Source organism: Pinus tabuliformis, chromosome 3_1 (genome assembly GCF_031772625.1).
Source record: "Pinus tabuliformis cultivar Carrire ecotype Pingquan chromosome 3_1, CPIR1, whole genome shotgun sequence".
In the NCBI taxonomy this organism is placed as follows: domain Eukaryota; kingdom Viridiplantae; phylum Streptophyta; class Pinopsida; order Pinales; family Pinaceae; genus Pinus; species Pinus tabuliformis.
The window spans coordinates 338,807,685-338,825,431 of NC_142301.1; positions in this window are offsets into that span (position 1 = coordinate 338,807,685).

Here is a 17,747-nt window from a genome sequence, read left to right on the forward strand (position 1 = left end):
CAGTAAGATGATAGGTTCATCCTCAAGTGCCAATGAAGAATCCATACTGATGATGTCCCATGTTAGGATTGCAACTCGATTGCAAGATTATGGTAGTAAGAGTCCTATTGATGGTAAAGAAGAAGAATCTTCTCATTCTAATCCATCAACCTCAGCTCCCGGTTCCGATCCACTACAGATCGAGAAACCTAATCCAGACTTGGTAATCAAACCGCCCGCCAAGGGTATACTTCGAAAGTCAGCTTTCAATCCACATGTGAGAGCGGCTCAGAATTATAACATTGTTGAGGATTTAGCTGTTTCACCCTCAGCAATGTCGGCTTTGGAAGTGCTGCAATCATGTCCAGCACAACGTAAATTACTTTTGTCGGCTATAGGAGCTGTTGACGTTCAGGACCCAAACCTAATAATCTTCGATCTAGAAAATAGTACACCGCGTTTGCCTCATCAAATGGCTTTCTAGATTCCAGTGTTAGTAAAAAACAGGCCTATTCATCGGACTGTAATTGATGAGGGAGCCTCAACATATATTATGTCGATACAGTGTTGGAGATCGCTTGGTTCTTCTTCGCTAAATCAATCCCCGATGATTCTAAAGGCCTTTGATGGCCGTGGGTTTCATCCTTTTGGCATTCTACAAGATTTTCCTATAGGGGTTGAAGGAAAAACCGTTAGTCTAGATGTGGAGGTGGTTGATGCCCCTCTAGATTAAAACCTTCTCTTGGGTCGAAGTTGGTCTTACGCTATGACAGTGGTCGTTTCATAGGTCTTTCGAGTAATAAAGTTTCCACATAATGGAAGGATCGTAACAATAGACCAGCTGGTTTACTTTTCATCTGACCCAGCCTCTTCGGAGAGTATTCAGCATGTTGGTAAAATGAATATCCCATATAAGGATGTTGGAGTAGGATTAGTTAAAGATACCGGTTTACTGGGAACTTTTCCTTTTCCTCCAATCAACGCATCATCTTCATTTGCAACCATTCATATGATTACATTAGACACCATTATTTATGATGATTCCTAGATCATTCATTCTGAATTTGAGATAGACTCATTTGGTAATGCCATGCCTTTGAGTCCATATGAACTTGCCTATGAAGTTGTGCAGTCGTTTGCCGACCCATCTTCAACTGAGAATGACTTAATGAATGTGGTCCATGAGGAATCACTTTTCACATCAACCTCGGATTTAATCATGTTTTCTGAACTTGTTCACTCTGACGAGAAAATTCGCAAAATTCTATGTGTAGATGATTTACCATGGGAAGATCTCCATCACAGATCTTCGTTTTTACCCGAGATTGATCGTTTTGAAAATGATTTCTCATCAATTTTTACAACTGAATATGTCAAGGAACCTCAGAATCCAATGAAACATCCCGATTCAGAGTTAAATTTGGGAAACATCTCTCGAACTATTCCTATTGACATTTCGGTTAAGCCCGGAATTGTTGAGAACATTCATATAGGCGCCTCGTGTACAAATGACGAAATTCAATTATATAAGGCCCTATTTCAAGAATTCCGTGACGTTTTTGCCTGGTCCTATGAGGAAATGCCAGGAATTGATCCCGCGATTGTTGTTCATGAGATCAAGACTTACCCGGACGCTAAACCCGTCTGACAACGTTTGCGTCAGATTCACCCACGAAAAGCTGCTGCAATTAAAGCAAAAGTTGAAAAATTATTGAAAGCAGGTTTCATTTATCCGATCCTGTTAACGGATTAGGTATCGAATATTGTTCTGGTTAACAAAAAGCAGGGAACAATAAGAATATGCATCGACTATAGGGATATTAATCGAGCTTGTCCAAAGGACAATTACCCAACTCCCTATATCGATCAAATCATTGATGATTGTGTCGACAGTGAAATATTTTTCTTTATGGACGGTTTTTCCGGATACAATCAAATCAACATTCTACCTGCCGATCAACCAAAAACGGCTTTCATTTGTCCATGGGGGACATTTGCTTATTGCAAATTACCTTTTGGGCTTAAGAATGCTGGGGCAACTTTTCAAAGGGCGATGTCTTATGCGTTTCATGACATCAAACACATTGTGTAGCCATATCTCGATGACTTGCCTGCTCATTCCTTACATCGAGTTGATCACCTCGTCCATTTACGAGCAATTTTTATGAGGTGTAGGCATTATCGGATTCGGTTGAACCCACACAAATGTGTCTTCTGTATAGAAACGGGTCGATTACTGGGATTTGTAGTTTCTAAAGCCGACATTCACGTTGATCCCTCGAAGGTCGAAGCTATCATCAAATTGCCTCCTCCTTCGAGTCTCCGCCAACTCCAAAGTTTGCAGGGGAAAGCAAACTTTTTACGACGATTCATTCCTAACTACGCCGAGGTTACAAAGGGTTTTACCCGGTTGTTGAAACAAAATACACCATTCTATTGGGATGAGATAGCTTAGAAATCTTTTGATGTACTCAAACACGCGTTCACCCATGCACCGTTGTTGCATCCTCCCAACTACAACCAGGATTACTTCTTATATCTCACCGCCTCTCATTCCACCATTGGAATGGTTTTATTTCAGGAAGATGAATTCGGAATGGAACATGTGATATATTATCTTAGTCGCACTTTAAATCCAACCGAGCTAAAATACTCACATGTGGAGAAATTGGCATTGGCAGTTGTTCAAGCTGTCCAACGTTTTCGTCACTACATTTTACTACGTAAAACTACAGTAATTTCGGATTGCAACCCTATGATCTACATTTTGACCAAGCAATTGCTAGGGGGCAAGTACTCTAAATGGATTGTTATCCTGCAAGAGTTCTACTTGGAATTCGAGAAATCCAAGTCTAAGAAATCTTTAGTTTTTGCGGAGTTAATGTGTGACTTCCCGCGTGCTGACACGGAAACTGTGGCCGAGGAGCCCATTGCGGACGAATCCTTGCTTCTAATCAGCACTTTAGATCCGTGGTATGGGGATATCATCATTTATCTCCAGAAGCAATGCTTTCGGCCAGAAATTTCACGGTCAAAACGTCGAAATATTCGTTTCCAGTCCCAACAATTCAAGATTATTGGAGATACTCTTTATCGCCGTGGGGCAAACTCCGTTTTTCGACGTTGCTTAACTCACGAGGAAGCTGAAAGGGTTCTAAATGACTGTCACTTTGGAGCGTGTGGCGGTCATATGTCTGGGTTTGCCACGACCCAAAAGGTATTGCGAGCTGGCTACTTCTGGCCGTCTTTATTTAAAGATTGTATTACGGCGGTCCGAAAATGCCATAACTGCTAGATTTTTTATCGTAAGATGCGCGCTCCACCTTCTCCTCTCCACCCTATAATTTCCGTTGGTCCTTTTGCCAAATGGGGTATTGATTTTATTACATGTAACCCTCACTCGGCCAGGGGGCATGCGTATATCATCCTTGCGGTAGATTATTTTACTAAGTGGGCCGAGGCGATGCCTACATTTGAGGCAGACAGCAAGACAGCTGCAATTTTTGTGTTCAATCATATAATTGCTAGGTTTGGTGTCCCGCAAGCGATAATCACTGATCATGGGCACCATTTTCGAAACGTTATGATGACTGAACTTACAGGCCAGCTTGGTTTACGTCACGATAGTTCAACCCCTTATTATCCACAAGCGAATGGTATGGTTGAATCCATCAACAAAGTTTTAGTTATCATGATCCGATGAATCATTGGGATTCATTGGTCGAATTGGCACAACATGCTATTTTCAGCGCTTTTGGCATACCGAACTTCAATAAAAACATCAACAGAGTTCACTCCTTTCCAACTAGTCTATGGTTTGGAAGCTGTGTTACCCATTGAATGCGAAATCCTGTCACTGCAAATGGCCATCGAGTTACTTCCAGCCACTTCCAAAGAGGAAAAGCGTTTGTTATACTTGGCTCAATTAGATGAGAATCGACGTGATGCTGCATTGGCAATCGAGATTCACGCAAAACGAATGAAAGCTCAGTATGATCGAAATGTGACCCCTCGAAATTTTTCGGAAGGAGATCTAGTCTTAGTTTATGATCAAGCTAAAGATAAATTAGGCACTGGAAAATTCGTTCCTATATGGCATGGTCCCTATGTTGTCAAGCGAAAGCTAGCCAAAGGGGCTTCTGAATTGGTAGACTTTGACGGGGAATCTTTGGGTAAACCCAGAAATGGCCTTTACTTGAAGAGGTATTATGCTTAAAAGAATGGGTATGGAGATTTTTAGTTAGGATAGTTTTTTCTTTCTAGCTGGTGTGTTTTAGTTTAAACAGTGTGCTTAGCTTAGAGAGTGTTTTTCGTCATTATTCCTGCTTATCTTGTTTTTACTCTTGATATTGCAGATGTCGGCGCCTCTCCAAATATACATTGGTTTCGCTGATGGTGCTTGTCGTAATACACAGAACATCTCTTCTGCAGCTTGGGTTATCTATTCGCCCTCTGACGAGTTAGTATCTATGCATGGGGTAAGCCTCGGTCAAACAACGAACAACATTGCCGAGTATAGTGCAGTGATTGAGTTATTATCTGAATCTATTTCATTTGGGATTCGGAGTTTGATAGTGAGGTTAGATTCTGAACTCATTGTATTACAGCTTAATAGAGTGTATGCCATTAGAAATCCAATGTTATTAAGATTATTTTTGAGAGTGCATCTCTTGGAACGTGAATTTGATTATATTGAATATCAGCATATTCCAAGGTCTTTAAATACATTAGCAGATGCAATTGCTTCTCGAATGTTAAATAGACATTTGCAATAATCATACATATAAATTTAAAACCATTCCATAACATGATTTACAATATAAGCTGGTAATAGTGATATATATATAGGAGTGTGTCAAAAAATACATCATCCTCGATCATAGGTTGAAAAACACCTTATGATCCGAAAAAATGATAAGTACAAAAAACAAAAATGTCACATGTGCCCACAATAGGCGATCATCCTATCACTGGTGATGATCTCTATAAGAAACCACTACACGGGCCACATTGCAAAGGAACCTCCTAAAAGGTCTCGGTACTCCAATCACATAGCGCTGAAGTCAACGAGGAATGTTGTCTATAGTGGTCTCAGGAATATCTCCTGTCAAGTGCTAGAGATGACCCTCCAACTCGGCCAAAACCTTTGCTGATTCGTCCTGTGGGGCTGGCGCGGGTGCAACTGGTTGCCTCCTCTCGTAAGGCCGGAGAGCGGCTGGTCGCTGTGGACCCACATCTGCATTTGAAATTTTTACTATCAGTTTTGAGACGATGAAAAAATAACAAAAAATTAAAATAAAAAAAAATGTTGAAAAGGATTTTACCTGACTCGTCCCACTACTCTCCTGGTGGAAGAACCATGTCTAGGTCACGACGAAAATCCATCCCAGCGTAGGGGAAGTCCTAAATAGAAAAGACCTAGTTTTCCAGCCATTGGAAATACTCAGGTTTGAATCGAGCAACCTCTGTCCTCTCGTCCGGGTGACGGGCCATGACTGCGACCCATCGCATCAGTTTGGGCTCTCGAGGAAGCCCAGCTCCAACAGTAATGTGCTGTGGGATCAACATAGGAACCCTCTCCAGGCCAAAACTCATGACCAAAGCCCCATAACCTAAGGTATTTAGTCGTCTGTTCTTAGCCCTGGTCAGTTGGCCTTTCACATTGGCCAACAAGCCATCGTACCAGTTGAAGATGTTGCCTCGAAAGCAATCAACTGCCATACGCATCTAGGATCCAGTGGCAATATGTAATGCGGCAGCTCCGCAAAGTCTGGTGACAGTGAACGCAATCACCATGAGCTCACGACGGGATATCATCTTTATGTCTATCCCTTTGTCTCTAGCCTGGCTGTTGCAGTACTCTAGCCGGAGGCTATCGACAGACTGGCCACCTGGCCTAGTCCCGTGCAGAGTCAAGTCTTCGCCTCTCTTAGGCAAACCAGTCAAGAAATATATGTCCGCCAGCTCGATTTCGAGCTGGTGGCCGCCGATGAAGAAGCACTGGTCCTGTATGCTCCATCTGTCAACCAGCCACTGTAAGAAATCCACCTGAGCCCTCATGCCAGGAATGGCCCAGAATTTATACAAGCCGCATGCCCTCAAAGCATCAAGTGAAGGCTTATGATTCCATGCGGCAGAATCCACGTCCTCATGCTCCCGTTCATGCCAATCTGGCATGATGTACTCTCTAAAGTATAAAGACAAATTAAAATGCTAGAAAATATTTTGTGTGGTCCATTTTTTAGAATTTTTGGGTTAAAAACCCTTGCGGCGGGGACCACACCCTCCAGGTTAGACACAGTGTGTGGGACCGCACTTTGTCTACACAGAAGGTGCGAACCCCGAGCTTTTTCCCAATGGAGAAAAAGTCGGGGTCCGCGGGCCCGCAATGGTAAACCTGCGGGCCCCCGCGCGCGGGTTTTGCGCCTAAAAACCCTCCCAAAAATGAAATAAAAGACTAAAACAAAAAATTAAATGGTTAAAAATGAAGAGTGGGATGATGTGGATTACCTGGAGAAGACGACGTTCAATTTCAACGGTTGGATTTTCCGCAATATTCACGGGAAGTTTTCTGAGCAAAAGCACTATTTTCTCACCCAAACTCGAACGATAAAAATGAATTGACAAAGGCCCTTTTTATAAGTTTTTTGAGTAAATAAATTGCAAATTTGTTTATGTTTCACTTTGAAAAGGTATTTTGCGACATTTTTATCCATTTCAAACAGGTATGAGTAATTTTTGTGTTTTTGTGCAGAATAAAGGATTATTCAGGCGAAATCTATCATTTTCGACGAAAAACATGTAGAGTCATTTTTAAGCTCTTTTCTGACTCCTAAAACATGAAAATATTGTTGAGTGTTTCTTTTAGACTCGTTAAAACAGAATTGAAAGACGGTCCACTTACAACTCTTTTCTGACCGTAAAATCGTGAAAAGATTGCCAGATTTTTGTCGTTTCAAATTCGATATTGGTTATAAAACGACGTGTCATTGATCGCTTTTTTACTTTTTCGGGTCAAGGGCACTAATGATGAAAAGTACTCCTTGGTCGTAAAAGATCAAGCGGTTCTCTCAAGTATTATTTTATACTTTTTCGGGTTTGGGAGACACAAATTTACGAAAAAGGTCAACCCTGGAGTCTTCTTAAGTTTTTCAGACTCTCTAAAATTGAAAAATGTCAAGTTTCTCCTATACTGGACTCGTTAAAATTTTGCAGTAAAGGACCTGTTCAATTACAAACAGGAACGAACCACTCCTTCTTAGGGTTCGAATTTAAACTAAGTTGGACTCATCCGAAGGATGAGCTTATAATCAAGCAAATGTTATTCTCCTCAAGCTTATCAAAAGTAAAGAGGTACTTGCCAGAAATGGTGGGGGAAAAGAGAGAAAAATGAGCCTGTTTGTCATACTTTGTAACCACTCTTGAACATGACACTTTCATTCACCTAGGTTGGGAAATCCTTTGCCTAATAGTTTATCAAACCACATTGAAAGTCTTCAGCCGGTTTCTGGGTATTAACTTTGGGTCAATTGTCACCAAGCCATCTGTTGTGTTGTTATGTGTTCAAGAAGTCACTGCCAATAAGCCATTCATCTGCAAAATGTCTGTCATCCATCTTGACCATCCTTGAGTTAGTACTTGCAACTAAATTTCTTCAACTTGATCTATGATTTCGTGTTGTTGGCTTGCCTACGACGGATCACTTTCTATCGACATTAGCTCATTATCTAGAAAGATGATCTAGGAATCGTCAGTACCTTGGGATCTGCATGCCTCAATGGCAGGTTTCTCGCCTTTGACGACAATTTACATCATTGACTTTCGATCAAAGGATTCCGTGACATGTTCGACACCAACACATTTATTCGCATCTCACGGATTGTACTGGGTACTTTGAGAGCCATTGACATCATTGGTGGTTTCTCTCACACTTGTTAACAATTTACATCATTGACTGGTAATCAAGTGGTTTCTACCATGTTCGACATCAACACATTCATTCGCATGGATAGAATCGTACTGTTTCGGGAAGTAGAAATGAAGACCCTGGATCTAGTTTCCACAATCCAGGCTGCAAGGAATTTTGTATTCATTGTATAATGGACTATTCATAAACAGATGGCTGCATCCATACTGTGTCCACATGAGTCTATACTTGTGATGTTTTACAAGATCATTCCTGTATCAGAGCAGTAGTTAGTTTTTCTAGTCAGTTTTGATCTGAGTATGGGAATGCCTACCTCAGCGATGATATGATCTCATATATATATATATCTTGCATTGAATGTTTTTACAGGTTCCAACCAGGCTCTCCACAAGATGATCCTCGAAGTGATAAAGTACTTCACTCTTCCTAAATGATAAGAAATCCTCATCTACTACAGACTTCGCACTTTAGGGGGCAATCTGTTACACAAAAATATCGTCACCGTGATAATTTGAAGTCAGTATGGGTCTATCATCACTTGTACTATCCTCCTAAGCAAGTCTCAGACCTCAACTCTTCAAATCAAGCTTTGGAAATGAGAGAAAGACATTAAAAATCAATGTAACTCTGGTTCCGCACTTTCTCTCATGGTCACCTGCGGTCCCACACCTTCTGTGTACAAAAACTGCGGACTTGCCCCCTCTGTCCCTAATGGTGTAGGTGTGGAACCCTGTGAAAGTCAAAAGGCGCAAGATTTATCTTAAAAAACTCACTTTGGGTTAATTCTAGAGGTTTCTAGAAGGAATTTTGACGTGGATTGTTCGCTCTGAGGTGGTTCATGCATCCCAAAAGAGAAGGAGCTAATCCCTTGATGAGAGGAGCTATCCCTTTGAAGGAGGGCTTTATCCCTTTGAAGGAGGACCTAGTAACCTCCCTCCATTGCACTATAAATACAGACATTGGGCTGGTTACTGGAGAGGTTAGAAGCTGAACATTTTTGAGGGTAAATGCTGGTGAAATCAAGACTTCCTAGTTGAGCTTAAGAGGAGAGATCACACATCTTTTTGGCTTCATTGGGGAGTGAGTGAAAATTGTCAAAGTAGAGGAGACTTCTTGCTAGACCCTGGGAGGAGCTTGTACAGTGTCAAGGAAAAGGTTGTGTCACACGGAATAAGTCGATCTTGCGGACAAGATAGACCTTCCTAGAATCTAAAGAAGACCTAATGACAAGCAAACCAACCAGACACTATCTTTCTCTAAATATGCTTTGATAAACAATAGCAAACAAGTGTTTTTAGGGCCTACCTTAGGTCCAACGCTAGCTTGTGGATGCCCTCGCTCCTTCGATCCAAATGAGATCCTTTTCGCGAATCTACAAATACAAACAAGGAAAACAAATTAAATAGCACCTGAAAAGCCAATTGCATAAAACATATTTAACATGAAAGTCAAGGAGTCCATGAAACAAATAACATAAGATACTTGTTGAGAAAAATGAGTTTGATTGTATTAATTCAAAAGAAGAAGAACCTTACAACCTTTGCCTTGACGCTGTACAAGCTCCTCCTAGGGTCCAGCAAAAAGTCTCCTCTACTTTGACAAGTTTCACTCAATCCCCAATGAAACCAAAAAGGTATGTGATCTCTCCTCTTTAGGTTTAACTAGGAAGTCTTGATTTCACCAGCATTTACCCTCAAAAATGTTCAGCTTCTAACCTCCCTAGCAACTAGCCCAATGCCTGTATTTATAGTGCAATGGAGGGAGGTTACTAGGTCCTCCTTCAAAGGGACAAAGCCCTCCTTCAAAGGGATAGCTCCTCTCATCAAGGGATTAGCTCCTTCTCTTTTGGGATGCATGAACCACCTCAGAGCGAACAATCCACATCAAAATTCCTTCTAGAAACCTCTAGAATTAACCCAAAGTGAGTTTTTAAAGATAAAACTTGCGCCTTTTGACTTTCACAGGGGTCTGCACCTACACCATTAGGGACAGAGCGGGCATGTACGCAGCTTTTCTACACAGAAGGTGCGGGACCATAGGTGACCATGAGAGAAAGTGCGGAACCAGAGTTACATTGATTTTTAATGTCTTTCTCTCATTTCCAAAGCTTGATTTGAAGAGCTGAGGTCTGAGACTTGCTTAGGAGGACAATACAAGTGATGATAGACCCATACTGACTGCAAATAATCATGGTGACGATATTTTTGTGTAACAGATTGCCCCCTAAAGTGCGAAGTCTGTAGTAGATGAGGATTTCTTATCATTTAGGAAGAGTGAAGTACTTTATCATTTCGAGGATCATCTTGTGGAGAACCCAGTTGGAACCTGTAAAAACATTCAATGCAAGATATATATATGAGATCATATCATCGCTGAGGTAGGCATTCCCATACTCAGATAAAAACTGACTAGAAACTAACTACTGTTCTGATACAGGAATGATCTTGTAAAACATCACAAGTATAGACTCATGTGGACACAGTATGGGCGCAACCATCTGTTTATGAATAGTCCATTATATAATGAATACAAAATTCCTCGCAGCCTGGATTGTGGAAACTAGATCCAGGGTCTTCATTTCTACTTCCCGAAACAATACGATTCTATCCATGCGAATAAATGTGTTGATGTCAAACATGGTAGAAACCACTTGATTACCAGTCAATGATGTAAACTGTTAACAAGTGTGAGAGAAACCACCAGTGATGTCAATGGCTCTCAAAGTACCTAGTATAGTCCATGAGATGCGAGTAAATGTGTTGATGTCGAGCATGTCACGGAATCCTTTGATCGAAAGTCAATGATGTAAACTGTCGTCAAAGGCGAGAAACCTGCAATTGATGCATGCAGATCTCAAGGTACTGACGATTCCTAGATCATCTTTCTAGATAATGAGCTGATGTCGATAGAAAGTGATCTGTCGTAGGCAAGCCCACAACACGAAATCATAGATCAAGTTGAAGAAATTTAGTTGCAAGAACTGACTCAGGGATGGTCAAGATGGATGACAGATATTTTGCATATGAATGGCTTATTGGCAGTGACCCCTTGAACACATAACGACACGACAGAGGGCTTGGTGACAATTGACCCAAAGTTGATACCCAGAAACCGGCTGAAGACTTTCAATGTGGTTTGATCAACTGTTAGGCAAAGGATTTCCCAACCCATGTGAATAAAAGTGTCGTGTTCAAGAGTGGTTGCAAAGTATGACAAACAGGCTCATTTTTCTCTCTTTTCGCCCACCATTGTTGGCAAGTACCTCTTTATTTTTGACAAGCTTGAGGAGGATAACATTTGCTTGATTATAAGCTCATCCTTCGGATGAGTCCAACTTAGTTTAAATTCGAACCCTAAGAAGGAGTGGTTCGTTCGTGCTTGTAATTGAACAGGTCCTTTACTGTGAAATTTTAACGAGTCCGGTATAGGAGAAACTCGGCGTTTTTCAATTTTAGAGAGTCTGAAAAAGCTTAAGAAGACTCTAGGGTTGACCTTTTTCGTAAATTTGTGTCTCCCAAGCCCGAAAAAGTATAAAATAATACTTGAGAGAACCGCTTGATCTTTTACGACCAAGGAGTAATTTTCGTTATTAGTTCCTTTGACCCGAAAAAGTAAAAAAGCGATCAATGACACATCGTTTTATAACCAATATCGAATTTGAAATGACAAAAATCCGGCAATATTTTCATGTTTTTACGGTCGGAAAAGAGCTTTAAGTGGACCGTATTTTAATTCCGTTTTAACGAGTTTAAAAGAAACACTTTGCAATCTTTTCATGTTTTAGGAGTCAGAAAAGAGCTTAAAGATGACTCTACATGTTTTTCTGTTGAAAATGATAAATTTCGCCTGAATAATCCTTTATTCTGCACAAAAACAAAAACATTACTATACCTGTTTGAAATGGATAAAAACGTCGCAAAATACCTTTTCAAAGTGAAACATAAACAAATTTGTGATTTATTTACTCGAAAAACCTATAAAAAGGGTCTTTGTCAATTCATTTTTACCATTTGAGTTTGGGTGAGAAAATAGTGCTTTTTCTCAGAAAACTTCCCGTGAAGATTGCGGAAAATCCGACCGTCGGAATCGAGCGCCGTCTTCTCCAGGTAATCCACATCATCCTAATCTTCATTTTTAACCATTTAATTTTTTGTTTTAGTCTTTTATTTTCATTTTTGGGAGGGTTTTTAGGCGCAAAACCCGCGCGTGGGGGCCCGCAGGTTTACCATTGCAGGCCTGCGGACCCCGACTTTTTCTCCAATGGGAAAAATCTCGGGGCCCGCACCTTCCGTGTAGACAAAGTGCGGTCCCACGCACTGTGTCTAACCCGGAAGGTGCGTACCCCGCCGCAAGGGTTTTGAACCCAAAAATTGTCAAAAATGGACCAATCAAAATATTTTCTAGCAATTTAATTAATCTTTATACTTGATGCAGAGAGTACATCATGCTAGATTGGCGTGAACGAGAGCATGAGGACATGGATGCTGCCACGTGGAATCATCAGCCTTCACTTGATGCTTTGAGGGCGTGCGGACTGTACAAATTCTGGGCCATTCCTGGCATGAGGGCTTAGGTGGATTTCTTACAGTGGCTGGTCGACAGATGGAGCATATAGGACCACTGTTTCTTCATTGGTGGTCACCAGCTCAAAATCGAGCCGGTGGACATATATTTCTTGACTGGTTTGCCTAAGAGAGGCGAAGACTTGACTCTGCACGGGACTAGGCCAGGTGGCCAGTCTGTTGATAGCCTCTAGCTAGAGTACTGCAACAGCCAGGCTAGAGACAAAAGGATAGACATAAAGACAATATCCCGTCCTGAGCTCATGGTGATTGCATTTACTGTCACCAGACTTTGTGGAGCTGCCGCATTACATATTGCCACCGGATCCCAGATGTGTATGGCAGTTGATTGCTTTCGAGGCACCATCTTCAACTGGTGCGATGCCGTGTTGGCCAATGTGAAAGGCCAACTGACCAGGGCCAAGAACAAACGACTAAAGACCTTTGGTTATGGGGCTTTGGTCGTGAGCTTTGGCCTGGAGAGGGTTCCTATGCTGATCCCACAGCACCTTACTGTTGGAGTTGGGCTTCCTCAAGAGCCCAAACTGATGCGATGGGTCGCAGTCATGGCCCGTCACCCGGACGAGACGACAGAGGTTGCTCGCTTCAAACCTGAGTATTTCCAATGGCTGGAAAACCAAGTCTTTTCCATTCAGGACTTCCCTTACGCTGTGATAGATTTTCGTGGTGACCCAGACATGGTTCTTCCACCAGGAGAGCAGTGGGACGAGTCAGGTAAAATCCTTTTCAACATTTTTCCTATTTTTTTTTTTTTTTTTCCATCGTCTCAAAACTGATAGTAAAAAATTTTAAAATGCAGATGTGGGTCCACAGCGACCAGCCGCTCTCCGGCCTTTTGAGAGGAGGCAACCAGTTGCACCTGCGCCAGCCCCACAGGATGAGTCAACAGAGGTTTTGGCCGAGTTGGAGGGTCATCTTGAGCCCTTGACAGGAGATATTCCCGAGACCACTATAGATGACATTCCTCGTCGACTTCAGTGTTATGTGATTGGAGTCCCGGGACCTTTTAGGAGGTTCCTTTGCAAGGTGGCCCGTGCAGTGGCTTCTTATAGAGATCATCACCAACGATAGGATGATCGCCTTTTGTGGGCACATGTGACATTTTGTTTTTTTTACTTATCATTTTTGCCGATCATAAGGTGTTTTTCAACCTATGATCGAATACGATGTATTTTTTGACACACTCCTATATATATATATATATATATATCACTATTATCGGCTTATCTTGTAAATCATGTTATGGAATGGTTTTAAATTTACATGTATGATTATTGCAAATGTCTATTTAACATTCGAGAGGCAATTGCATCTGCTAATGTATTTAAAGATCTCGGAATATGTTGATATTCAATGTAATCAAATTCACGTTCCAAGAGACGCACTCTCAAAAAAAATCTTAATAACACTGGATTTCTAATGGCATACACTCTATTAAGCTGTAATACAACGAGTACAGAATCTAACCTCACTATCAAACTCCGAATCCCAAATGAAATAGATTAAGATAATAACTCAATCACTACACTATATTCGGCAATGTTGTTCGTTGTTTGACCGAGGCTTACCCCATGCATAGATACTAACTCGTCAGAGGGCGAATAGATAACCCAAGCTGCGGAAGAGATGTTCCATGTATTACGACAAGCACCATCAGCAAAACCAATGTATGTTTGGAGAGGCATCGACATCTGCAATATCGAGAGTAAAACCAAGGTAAGCAGGAATAATGACGAAAAAACACTATCTAAGCTAAGCACACTGTTTAAACTAAAACACACCAGCTAGAAAGAAAAACTAACCTAACTAAAAAATCTCCATACCCATTCTTTTAAGCATAATACCTCTTCAAGTAAAGACCATTTTTGGGTTTACCCAAAGAGTCCCCATCAAAGTCTACCAATTCATAAGCTCCTTTGGCTAGCTTTCGCTTGACAACATAGGGACCATGCCACATAGGAATGAATTTTCCAGCGCCTAATTTATCATTAGCTTGATCATAAACTAAGACCAGATCTCCTTCCGAAAAATTTCGAGGGGTCACATTTCGATCATACTGAGCTTTCATGCATTTTGCGTGAGTCTCGATTGCCAATGCAGCATCACGTCGATTCTCATCTAATTGAGCCAAGTATAACAAACGCTTTTCCTCTTCGGAAGTGGCTGGAAGTAATTCGATGGCCATTTGCAGTGACGGGATTTCCCATTCAATGGGTAACTCGGCTTCCAAACCATAGACTAGTTGGAAAGGAGTGAACCCTGTTGATGTTTTTACTGAAGTTTGGTACGCCCAAAGCGCTAAAAATAGCATGTTGTACCAATTCGACTGATGAATCCCAATGATTCGTCAGATCATGATAACTAAAACTTTGTTGATGGATTCAACCAGACCATTCGCTTGTGGATAATAAGGGGTTGAACTATCGTGACGTAAACCAAGCTGGCCTGTAAGTTCGGTCATCATAACGTTTCGAAAATGACACCCATGATGAGTGATTATCGCTTGCAGGACACCAAACCTAGCAATTATATGATTGAACATGAAAATTGTAGCTGTCTTGCCGTCTACCTTGAATGTAGGCATCACCTCGGCCCACTTAGTAAAATAATCTACCGCAAGGATGATATACGCATGCCCCCCGGCCGAGTGAGGGTTACATGTAATAAAATCGATACCCCATTTGGCAAAAGGACCAACGGCAATTATAGGGTGGAGAGGAGTAGGTGGAGCGCACTTCTTATGATAAAAAATCTGGCAGTTGTGGCATTTTCGGACCGCTGTAATACAATCTTTAAATAAAGACGGCCAGAAGTAGCCAGTGCGCAATATCTTTTGGGTTGTGCCATACCTAGACATATGACCGCCACACGCTCTAGAGTGACAGTCATTTAGAACCCTTTCAGCTTCCGCGTGAGTTAAGCAACGTCGAAAAATAGAATCCGCCCCACGGCGATAAAGAGTATCTCCAATAATTCTGAATTGTTGGGACTGGAATCGAATTTTCCGACGTTCTGTCCTTGAAATTTCCAGCTGAAAGGATTGGGTCTGGAGATAAACGATGATATCCCCATACCACGGATCTAAAGTACTGACTAGAAACAAGTATTTGTCCGCAATGGGCTACTATGCATCCACAAACTACAGAGGTTGTACAGCAAAAAGCAGAGGAGGACATGATGGACTTGCTGATGAGAATGAATGAAAGATTAAGTGAGACAGATCAAACCTTAGAGAAAGCACTACAAGATAAGCAAGGAGATTCAGCCTCCCAGCCACCTGCAGTAGCTCCAATAGTGACAAATGCTCCTCCTACAGGTATAACAGCAGTGCCTCCCACTGTTCCAGCATCCACAGCTGAAGCAACCACAAGTAGCCCAGCAGCAGGCAGTAGTGCCAGCATGACCACAGAGGAGTTAATAAAAGCCATGGAGGAGCTAAAACTCCAAGTGTGAGAATTAAAAGAGGCCAAGAGAAATTGGCAAAGTTAGAAATAAGCTATGATAAATCCAAAATGACTATGGCAGAAAAGACAAGAGAGGTGAAAGCATTAGAGAACAGGGTAAAAGCATTGGATAAGGACCTCTCTTTAGATAAGCCTCTAGGAGAAATCAAAGGCATTTTGTGGGCTAACATCAGTCAATTTATTAATAATGTGTGGAGATCTATTCAAACTATTTATGAGCAGATTAACTTGATAGCAGTAGCCCAAGTGGAAATTCAAAAGGCCAGAACTCTATTGGGACATAAGCCCTAACAGGCCAACAGCCTAATCCATTTCTTGAACACTAAGACCAGTGAAGAACTAGCAGCACTGGACATCAGAGACAGGACAGGCACCATCCTAACAATCAAAAGAGTTCTGACAAAGAGAACCCTGATGCAAAATCTGGAAAGGAGGTGCTAGGATATGCAAGTGGATATAGACTCTTTTATAGAAAGATTTGCAGTTTTTCATGAAAGGGGCTTGCCAAGTCTGTTGGGAAGCAATGAGTGTCTGTTGAGACAAGTTGAGTACATGCATAGGTTGGACAGAAATGTTGCTGATCAAGTAAATGCATCATCAAGTATGTTACACAAAAATATCGTCACCATGATTATTTGCAGTCAGTATGGGTCTATCATCACTTGTACTGTCCTCCTAAGCAAGTCTCAGACCTCAGCTCTTCAAATCAAGCTTTGGAAATGAGAGAAAGACATTAAAAATCAATGTAACTCTGGTTCCGCACTTTCTCTCATGGTCACCTACGGTCCCGCACCTTCTGTGTACAAAAACTGCGGACCTGCCTGCTCTGTCCCTAACGGTGTAGGTGCAAACCCCTGTGAAAGTCAACAGGCGCAAGTTTTATCTTAAAAAACTCACTTTGGGTTAATTCTAGAGGTTTCTAGAAGGAATTTTGACGTGGATTGTTCGCTCTGAGGTGGTTCATGCATCCCAAAAGAGAAGGAGCTAATCCCTTGATGAGAGGAGTTATCCCTTTGAAGGAGGACCTAGTAACCTCCCTCCATTGCACTATAAATACAGGCATTGGGCTGGTTACTGGAGAGGTTAGAAGCTGAACATTTTTGAGGGTAAATGCTGGTGAAATCAAGACTTCCTAGTTGAGCTTAAGAGGAGAGATCACACATCTTTGTGGCTTCATTGGGGAGTGAGTGAAACTTGTCAAAGTAGAGGAGACTTCTTGTTGGACCCTGGGAGGAGCTTGTACAGCGTCAAGGCAAAGGTTGTAAGGTTCTTCTTCTTTTGAATTAATACAATCAAACTCATTTTTCTCAACAAGTATCTTATGTTATTTGTTTCATGGACTCCTTGACTTTCATGTTAAATATGTTTTATGCAATTGGCTTTTCAGGTGCTATTTAATTTGTTTGCCTTGTTTGTGTTTGCAGATTCGCAAAAAGGAGCTCATTCGGATCGAAGGAGTGAGGGCATCCACAAGCTTGCGTTGGACCTAAGGTAGGCCCTAAAAACACTTGTTTGCTATTTTTCATCAAAGCATATTTAGAGAAAGATAGTGTCTGGTTGGTTTGCTTGTCATTAGGTCTTCTTTAGATTCTAGGAAGGTCTATGTTGTCCGCAAGATCGACTTATTCCGTGTAACAAAATGGCGACCATACTGGGGACTTGATTGTTTTCCTTGTTTTACTTTGACCTGAGAAACTCTATTTTTGTTTCTGTTTTTGGCTTGTTGTGTGTAAAATTGGGTAGAGTTTGTAGATCCAGGGTTATTTTTCGTTTTTCATAGCTTTGGGAGAGGAC